Source organism: Dipodomys spectabilis, unplaced genomic scaffold, assembly GCF_019054845.1.
Source record: "Dipodomys spectabilis isolate Male_0828 unplaced genomic scaffold, ASM1905484v1 ptg000175l, whole genome shotgun sequence".
NCBI lineage: Eukaryota > Metazoa > Chordata > Mammalia > Rodentia > Heteromyidae > Dipodomys > Dipodomys spectabilis.
The window spans coordinates 19,527,349-19,537,290 of NW_024870852.1; the positions used below are offsets into that span (position 1 = coordinate 19,527,349).

At 44.7% G+C, this 9,942-nt stretch overlaps 1 non-coding gene across 1 annotated transcript; it reads right to left on the reverse strand.

The window, feature by feature from the left end:
• Positions 1 to 8,140: 8,140 nt before the first annotated feature.
• On the reverse strand, positions 8,141 to 8,273 carry LOC122120573. Its single transcript, XR_006149737.1, has one exon. It is a non-coding gene; the product is annotated as a small nucleolar RNA SNORA66 (small nucleolar RNA).
• Between the last annotated feature and the right edge of the window lie 1,669 nt (positions 8,274 to 9,942).

Consider the following 9,942-nt stretch of genomic DNA (forward strand, 5'->3'; position numbering starts at 1 on the left):
CCCTCTAGGCCCTGTCCCCTCTAGTATTGCTAAAGGCTGCTTCCAGGACAGAAAATGACACTCTTACTGGATTTAACATAACCAACTAATCTTGCTAAGCTTATTCCTTTGTTTACACAATAGGCAGCCAAAAGGCTTTTTCCATGAACAGTAACACCTGCCCATACCTTGCTATGTAATTCCTTTATTAAACCGGCCTCCATCCTGCAGTTTGAGTGTATCACTGGGATCCTGCTGGGACCCAGAGGGATACAGACTAGTCTGAGCTTCTCTGCAACACACAGTGGGCCCACATCTACTGAGAACTGGGGGGAGGGGTGGAGACAGATGCCTTTCCTTAAATGTTAATGAAGGCACCAGAGATACGTTGTAAAGCATGCAAGAATTCTAACCAATGGAGCCTTCCTGCAAAATCTGGGTATGGATCTGATTGCAGCCAACAACAAAGAAAACAAAACTGAAAACAGAGAACTAAGGGGAAGGAACACTGGTCAGAAATGTTCTTTGCAGTTTAACCAAGAATTAAGTTGTGACAATATCCTTGGTAACTTAGCTACCAAGGCAGTTGTTAAAAGTTTTGAAGAGGAAGTGCCACATGATGGAAAAAGAAGTAGGCATTCAAGGCAGATAGTTATTAGGGTAACTTAGCTACCACGGGGCACAAAACGTTGTAGAAACATGGCAGATGGGGAGGGCAGGACAGAGTTCTTGCTTGGATGGATGGCCCCCTCCAGTCCTGGGTTCAAGGCTGAGATACTTCATGTACATCTTAAGGTCATCCTGTGTACTGTCTTTCTTCCAGCCAGTCAGAAGACAAAGCTTGAGAGAGCCAGGGACAAAAGTGGCACTTGTCACTTTGGCCGGCCACAGCAGGGTCACAAGGCTACGCTGAGTTGCAGGGGAGCCTGGTAGAGGACATTTGAATGTATCTTTCTCCAAGGAAGTCCTTTCCTTCATCTTCCCACAGACCTGCTGTCATCTGCCTCACACAAAAAGTCCTGTGAGAATGAAATCACCTTGTTTACTGGAAAATGGATGAAACTGGAGATCATCATGTTAGGTAAAATAAGTTTAAAAAGATGAGTAGCACATGTTTTCTCTCAAATGTGGACTCTGGGCAGGGGGACATGGAAATAGAATATTGGGGAAAAGGAAGGGGATTGGGGTGGTAGGAAGGTCATGTGGGGGTGGAATATGATCAAAGAATGTTATATGCATGTATGAAAATGTCCTAATGAAACTCATTGTTTTGTACAACTAACACATACTCTATGTGTGTATGAGAGAGAGAGAGAGAGAGAGAGAGAGAGAGAGAGAGAGAGAGAGAGAGAGACCGTGAGAGTGTTTTGTGGTCTTGGCTAACTTCCCTAGCCAGGTAACCAAGTGGACTGGTTTATTTTCTCTCCCATCTCCAGCCCTAGCTCAGGGCCTGGTGGAGAGGAGGAGCTTGGTGTGGGATGGGAGATGATGGAGTTCCAGCCACTGTTGTGGGGGTCCTGAGACAGAAGGGAAGCCATCTGTTCCTCGTGTGAATGGGCGGCGGGTGTGCAGCTCAGTGCAGGGCTCAGGTGCCTCGGGTGGGTGCTTCTGAGCAAAGATTTTAAGATCAGTTCTTCCCGCCACACACATTTGCGTGAAGTATGTCATTATGATGGCCAGTGTTTACTGAGTACCTATTATGCACCTGGCATGCCAGGAGATGGGCCTTTGTAATCTTACTGGTCCTCTCAGCAGCCCTGTGAGGCAGTGCCCAAATTCACCCCCTGGCTTAGGCAGGAGCCAAGGCTCTAAGCTAGCACCACTGGTGAGAGGTATGGTAGGGTTGAGTCGGAAGGTCCCAGTCTTTGGGCACGTGGTCCCTGGTGATAACCAAAAGAAGGCAGGAGACAGTATGGCAGCCATCCCCGAGGAAGAGCCCAGGGTTTGCATCCCAGGTCCTGCTACGGTCCTGTGTGGCTGAGGGGGGATGGTTGCCCTCCCCTCCTGGTATGTTCAGTACCGGAGTTCCCTAAGCTGGCTCTGCCAGGCACTGAGGACAGGCAGTCAGCCCCACTGGCCCAGTACAATGGCCCAGTGTAACACTGTGTGACAGTGCATTAAGTGATTCTTCTCCTAGGCTCATGTTATCTTCCTCTGTGAGACTCTAGCAAAAGGCTAGGAAGGCCTGGAGCCAATGGCTCACGCCTGTAATCCTAGCTACTCAGGAGGCTGAGATCTGAGGATCACAATTTGAAGCCAGCCCAGGCAGGAAAGTCTGTGAGATTCTTACTCCCAATAAACTACTCAAAAAAAGTCAGAAGTAGTGTTGTGGCTCAAATGGTAGAGTGCTAGCCTTGAGCACAAAGAGGCTCAGGAACAGTCCCCAAGCCTCGAGTTCAAGCCCCAGTACTAGCAAAAAATAAAAAATATATAAAAAGGCTAGAAAGTCAGAGGGTTGCAAACCCCACTGCTGACAGAGCAGGCCTGGAATGCCGATGGGCACGTGCTCGGCTCTGTGGTTTTGTGCAAGTCTCCGTGAGCCCTGATTTCCTCATTTGGGAAGTGGGGATTACACACATGCGTCCTAACCCTGGGATCAGGGAGTATGCATCATCTTGAATGCATGATGGCCCGTGGATAGTCCCCCAGGCTGACGTGCAGACAGAGCCTTGCAGGATGAAGAGCTGAGTGCTAAGAGGCAGGGCCTGTGGCAGCGGGGGGAAGAGACACCCCGTGTAAATGTTGCAGGGCCAGAGTATTAAACCAATGTTTCCAGATCCTCTAGTTACTCAAGAAAAGCCAAAACTTCAGTTTCAATGTTTATAATGTGTTAGAACAGCAGCTTATTCTTCTAACCCTTTGAGCTCAAGAAAACATCTATACACCACGTGTTACCCTGGGCCTGCAGACTCCATACTGCTGATACATATTTTTGGCACTGGAGTTTGAACTCAAGGCTTTGCCTGGTTCCGGCTGATTCTGACCTGGAAAGAGAATGGGGGAGGAGGAAGTTGTCCCTTGACTCACCTTTATGAGAGAGACTTAGCATCCCTTGCTTGGCTTGTATACAATAGAACCCCCAAAATAAAGCCAGCATTGGTGGCTCATACCTGTAATCCTAGCTATTCAGGAGGCTGAGATATAAGGATCATGGTTCAAAGCCAGCCTGGGCAGGAAAGCTTGTGAGATTTCTATCTCCAGGGAACCACCAGAAAAGCAGAAGTGGAGCTGTGGCTCAAAGTGATAGAGTGCTAACCTTGAGTGAAAAAGCTTAAGGACAGCACCCTGAGTTCAAGCCCCACAACCAACGAGGAAGGAAGGAAGGAAGGAAGGAAGAAAAAGAAAGAAAGAAAGAAAGTTTCAGAAAGTCTCAGAATGGCAGTCGTTGGGAAAAGATAGAAGTTTCTCTGACTTGTGAAAGTCCAAAAGCTGGCAATGCAAGGCTGGTGTGGCATGGTGGAGCCATGAAGAAGGCTCCTTCCTTCTCTCCACCCTGTCATTTTTAGTGCATTTTTAGAGCATTAGCCATCACATCTGCAGCCCACAGTTGAGGCCAAAGGAGGAAAACAGCCACCATTGCCTCCTTCTTTTAAATATATACATCCCAGGAGTTCCTCTCGACTTTTACTTATGAAGTCACACATAGACACATTTATTTGTAAAGGAGACTAGGTAAACGGGGAGATTCTGTTACTAAGGAAGGGGATAGTAGATGTCGAAGACAATGAGCCATTCCTGCCACATCAAGTAACCTGGGGAAGGGGATGGGGAGGATAGTAGAAGGGGGGTTGAGCAGGAAGCCAGATACCTGTCTTGGTATACCTGACTTTGAGTGTCTTTGTGATCAAACAGAAATAAAAGCAAGATAGAACAACCCATGCAAATAGTAAGGACCTCAGGAACTGGCCGAGAAGCTGTCTGGGCCAGGCAGTGCTGAGCCCTATGTGAATACCACCTTGGATGGCTCTTCCACAGCCTCTCCAGTGGTGGTGGGGAAGAGTCGCCTCCTGTCTGTGCCAGTTCGGGTGAGAGACCTATACATCCAACTGACCTCTGGCCCTTCAGGTTTGGGATCTACCATGCACCTCTGGATCTTCAGAGGGGCCTAAGCATTTCTGAAGTTCTGCAAGCTGTCTGTGTCCCAGTGGCGGCTCCCCCAGAGCAGCCAGGCCTCAGCCCCTTGGCCTCTTGTCTGCTGTTATCTCCCCCACAGGGTGCCCGTGTCCCAGGAGATAGATGTCCATTTTTACGAGTTCTGTGTGTCATTTCCTCTGGAATTCCAGAACTAGATAAGTGTGTGCAGTCTCTGGCCAGCACTCAGCACTCAGGAACAGTGCATAATGACCCAATCCAGGCTACTCCTTCATCCTCCAGCTCCGGGGGCCCTAGGGCTTCCAGGAATCTCTGTCTCTCTCCTTGTCTGAGCCTGGGCCTGGTTCTGTCCTCATTCTACTCTGTGCCTGTTTCTCAAGGGCAGGGCCCAGTCTCAGTCTTTTCTCTATCTCTGCAGGACCAGGCTAGCCTCAGGTGTCCCTGGCAAAGCACAAATTTGTTTTTAGATGAGTGTTTTTAAAGGCCTAAAATTCAAAGCTGAGGGTGAGAATCAGGCATTTCTATATTGGAATGTCACAATTAACCTCCCTCTGCAAAGATACATACCTACTGACTTTGCAATGAAGTCCAAGTTCATGGGAAGTCAGCAAGGGTCTTGTCCCTCTGTGAAAAGCTGCGAGGAAGGCATGGAGTTGGGAACAGACATAGTGGTCAGCACTTGTGGGTTCCCTCTCTAGATCCTGGCTAAGTGACTGCTGCAGGCCCTTGGAATGGGTTGCAAAGGCTTGTTGAATGTACAGCATGCATCTGCAGGCCCCAGCCTCTTTCTCAGTGGGATTCCTAGGGGCTGAGCACCATGATGACCCGCCAGCCCCAGAGGGAGGAGTTGCATGGTAGGATGAGGATTTCATAGCAAACACCAGCAGTCCCAGGGAAACCCACCATGGTGGGTCAGCCCTCTGAGAATGCTCCTTGCACACCCTCTCTGAGTGCACATGGCCCTACCTGCTCAGCTACTTACCACCCACCATGACCCCAGCTCAGTGTGTGGGCTTGAAGCCAGCCAGGATGCCTGCTTCACTCCTCAGCTCCAGACATTTCCAGTTGTGCATCTTTGGGCAAGTTATTACACCTCTCTCTCTTGCTTTTCTCATCTGTTAAACAAGCGTAACACAAGTTCTACTTCTGAGGATTATTATAAAGATTAAGTGACTTTAAAGCACTTTCCGTGGTGCCTGTTGGTAGAGCAAGCTGGACAGGCTACATCCCTTAAATGCAGAGATCTGGGGGTCCTGCCAGGCCCAGACTCCAAAGTTTCACCATCTAGTGACACTTTAACCATTTCTATACCACTTTACCCTACTCCCGGTAGACCTGCTGAAACACTAGAGTATAAGTAACTTGAAGACTGCCACTACATCTTATCTAGATATATCCCTGAACATTGACCAATCAATGAATTTCATTAAAAAATTACGTCTGCTCTTCTTAAGATCATGTTATAGTAAATTAAGGAATGGTCATTAGACGTCCAACCCCTTCTAATTGTTACAATAGTAACACATTAATTATTGAACATGAGTTTTAAGTTTATATATTTTAATGTTTAATATAAAAATTATAAGAAACATGGTGGGGGGAGGATTGAGTGGGGAGCGGGGGGCAGATGGGAAGGGATGGGAAGGGGAAACAAAGGAGGAGGCTACAATAATTGATAAGAAATGTACTCATTATCTTGCCCATGTACTTGTAACCCCTCTGTACAGTATTTTCACAATAAAAAAAAAAGAAACAAATTTGAAAGATAGCGTGTATGTGTGTGTTTGTCTGTGTGTGCCAGTACTGAGGCTTGAACTCAGGGCCTGGGCTCTGTCCTTGAGCTTTTTTCTCAACCACTTGAGCTACAATCCATTTCCAGTTTTCTGGTGGTTAATTGGAGATAAGAGCCTCATGGACTTTCCTACCTGGGCTGGCTTTAAACACAGCCCTCAGAGCTCAGTCCTGAGTAGCTACGATTACAGACGTGAGCCACTGGCTCCTACCCTTACATGTTTTTAAATGAAAGAGTAACTAATTCATAGGTTGCTTAAAGATTGTGTCAAAATATGAGTTTTAGAAAGAAATAGGGGCTGGGAATGTGGTTCAGTGGTAGAGTGCTTGCCTTACATGCAATTCCTCAGAACCACATAAACAGAAAAAGCTGGAAGTGGCTCTGTGGCTCAAGTGGTAGAGTACTAGCCTTGAGCTGAAGAGCTCAGGGACAATACCCAGGCCCAGAGTGCAAGCCCCACAACCGACAAAAAAAAAGAAGGAAATAGCAGCAACATAGTAAAAAGAAAATCCAGTAACACAAAGTATTCTATAAAAGTTCGAGAATGGATTTTTGTTGAAGAAAGTTAAAAAGAGGACCTTCCAGAAAGTTAAAAAGAGAAAGAATAGTTTTGTTTAAGGAAAAATTTTATATTATTAAAACTATAGGAAAAAGGAAAGTACTCTTTTGTCCTAAACATTTAAAAGGTTAAAAAAAGATAATGATTTTTTATAATAGCTACTTAGAAACTGGACTATAGTCACGTGGAAGAGCACCTTCTTAGCATGTGTGAGGCCCTCAGTTCAATCACAGTATTATCAGGATAGAAAAGGAAGGAAGGAAAGAAGGAAGGAAGGAAGGAAGAGAGGAAGGAAAATGAAGAAGGTGGAGGAGGAAAAAGAGAAAGAGGAAGAAGGAAGGAAAGAAAGAAGAGGTGGAGGAGGGGGAGGAGGAGACACAACATCTCCTTTAGTGAAAAGCCCTGGACTCTTCATTTGGTCCAGAAAATAAGGACTGGGTACCTAGAGGCCAGAGCGTATCTGTGCCTTGATTCACATCTGTGCCTTGACTTTGCTTCTGTGTCTTGACTTTGCTTCTGCTCCTTTGCTATGAGCCATTCTCCTCTGCAGTCCCCTTAGATTCCAGAAATAACAGAGCTGATGGATAAACACCTTGTGACAAATCAGATCTGTCCTCCAGGCAGCACTGACTCTCTACTTGGTCCTGAGATAATGATCAAGCAGACACTGTGTGACTAGACTTGTTACTTACATGCTTCCCAAAGCATGTGCCAGTACCCTAAAGATGGAGTCACTGAACACTTTTATTCGTCTTTCCCAATGTGGCCATGTTGATTAAGTCTCCTTTCGCTGTCATTTACCACTGTTCAGTTCTCAGACTGGTAGCTGAGCCTTCTCTATTGAACTCCCAGAACTGGAATTCTGGTAACAGTTTAGGCAAAGTTGGAGGCTTGTGGAAGAAGAATCTTATGAAAGAAAATATGTGTGTAAGTTGGGCACTGGTGGCTCACTCCTGTAATCCTAGCTACTCAGGAGGCTGAGATCTGAGGATCACAGTTCAAAGCCAGCCCGGGCAGGAAAGTCTGTGAGACTCTTATCTCAAATAAACCACTAGAAAACTGGAAGTGGTGCTGTGGCTCAAGCAGTAGAGTGCTCGCCTTGAGCTGAAGAGCACAGGGACAGCGCCTAAGCCCAGAGTTCAAGCCCCATGACCGACAAAAAATAAGAAAGAAAGAAAATGTGTGTGTGTGTGTGTGTGTGTGTGAGAGAGAGAGAGAGAGAGAGAGAAAGAGAGAGAGAGAGAGAGAGAGAGAGATGAAGTTGGCTAAAATTAAAAGGGAATAATGTAAACAAGTTTTAAACCAGGCCAGTGTTTCATGCCTATGATCCTAGCTACTCAAGAGTCTGAGACCTGGAGAATCATAGTTCAAGCTAGCTTTGGGCAGAAGAGTCTGAGGACTTCATCTTCAAAATAATCAGCAAAAAGCCAAGCTACAGGCAAGGCTCAAGTGACAGAATACCAGTTGAGCAAGTAAGTCAAGCCAGTGAGAGGCCCTGAGTTCCAGCCCTGGTAGCAGCAAAAATGGAAATCAAGCTTTTATAAAAAGCTAAATTACACTAAAATTTAGAAATATTGATTTGCTCTTGTAGGAAATAATGAAAAGGTTTTTCTTTCTTTCTTTTAGGTAAATGGCCTAGGAAACAAAGTACACTTTATTGATATATATATATATATATATAATATGTATATAATATATATATATATATTGTTTTTTTACTCTGTTCTAGGAAGGGAAGAGTCACCTCAGTAGCTTCTGAGGCAAGTACATTCCCATCACCTCAATTACTTTAGCAATCTTGGTTCCCTTAGCTTCTACTACATTATGCAGAGCTAGTGATCGAGTTTGCACTATTGATATAATTTTTGTGTTACCATTAGTTAAAAACCCGGTCTTCTTAATATTGAAAGTTAAATTTTTATTAGAGTTGCATAGCCTTTTATATTTTGTGTTTCTAAATCTTCTTTTTTTTAACAGTGCTGAGATTTGAACTCAGAGTCTCACACTTGCTATGCAAGTACTCTATCATTTGAGCCATACTTCCAAGTCTAAAATAAGTTTTTTATTTAGAACAAACTTTGTAATTTCTAGAGTGTCCTTAAGAAATAGGGACAGATCAGGAAACAGATAGGAGCCAAAAGGAAGAAATGAAAGAAACACAAGAAAAAAACATAAAAACACAAACAAATAAGCAAAACAATGAACAAGCACTCACAAGCTATCAGCTGCATAGAATATGGGACCTACACACAGGATCTGATAAACATCAGACCATCTGCCTGTAACAAGAAAACAAACTTCAGACCTCACATCTGCCTTTCCAACCTACATCTTGACATGACAAAGAGATAAAATACAGTGTTTCTTGTTAAATGATCCTAGTTAAAAATAATCTATGTAACCTTGTGCCATGTCCCCCAGATTTAGTAGAAAATCCTGTGAAGTGGATCTCTCTTGAGAAGCCCATGTTCCTTTTTTGTTGTTGTTGTTGTTATTAGTTGTGGGGCTTGAACTCAGAGCCTGGGTATTGTCCCTGAGCTCTTTTTGCTCAAGGCTAGCTCTCTGCCACTTTGAGCCACAGCTCTACTTCCAGTTTTCTGGTAGTTCATTGGAGATAAGAGTCTCACAGACTTTCCTGCTCTGGCTGGCTTTGAACCATGATCTTCAGATCTCAACCTCCTGAGTACCTAGGATTAAGGTGTGAGCCACCAGCACCTGGCTCTCACACTCCCTCTTGAGTGTACTTTTACTCCATAATTGAACTTCCTTCCAATTCTTCACTGGTTTCATCTCAGAATTCTTTCCCTGACATTGACAAGAACCTCAAAACACTAGGTAGAGGCCTCTCTGGTCTCTGTCTCTAAGACCTCCTAGTCTTCACCTCCAACAACACTTGAAAGTTACATGACACATGTCCGACTTCTATTTCTATGAATACATTACTAGTATGTGTTCCAAAATCATCTGAAATCCCTAAACATCTGATAAGTCTATAATTCCCATGATAAAAATACTATATGTCACAGAAATAGCAAATATCTTTGCCTATTGTACATGCTTATCAGATCTTAAATCATGGACTACTTTAGGCCTTGTCCACAAATTGCTTTACTGTGATTCCCTTTTCAATCATTTTGCAAACTATGATCCTAAGGTCTTCATGGAGGATTATGGAAAGAACTGTGACGAATATACATTTCTGGTAACTTGGAGATCATTGCATCGGCTAATTCAGTGGTCCATGACAATACTAGACAGTCTCAGGTAGAGAACAATTAATTAATGTGAGACTGAATGAACTGATAGTCTCTATGACCTATCAGCTCAAATCCCCAAAGATGAAATCTGGCTGGACTTCCAACTCAGAGCATAAAAAGACTAAGCTTTCCCTCAATCCTTTAAATTCCCTGGGAGGGGCATTTATCCATCATGGACCTGACTTGTCTATCGATACCAGTGCCTCCCTCTCCTCCTTAAATCCCCTGCCAGCCTCCCTCAAGTACAATGCTCTCGGCGGCTG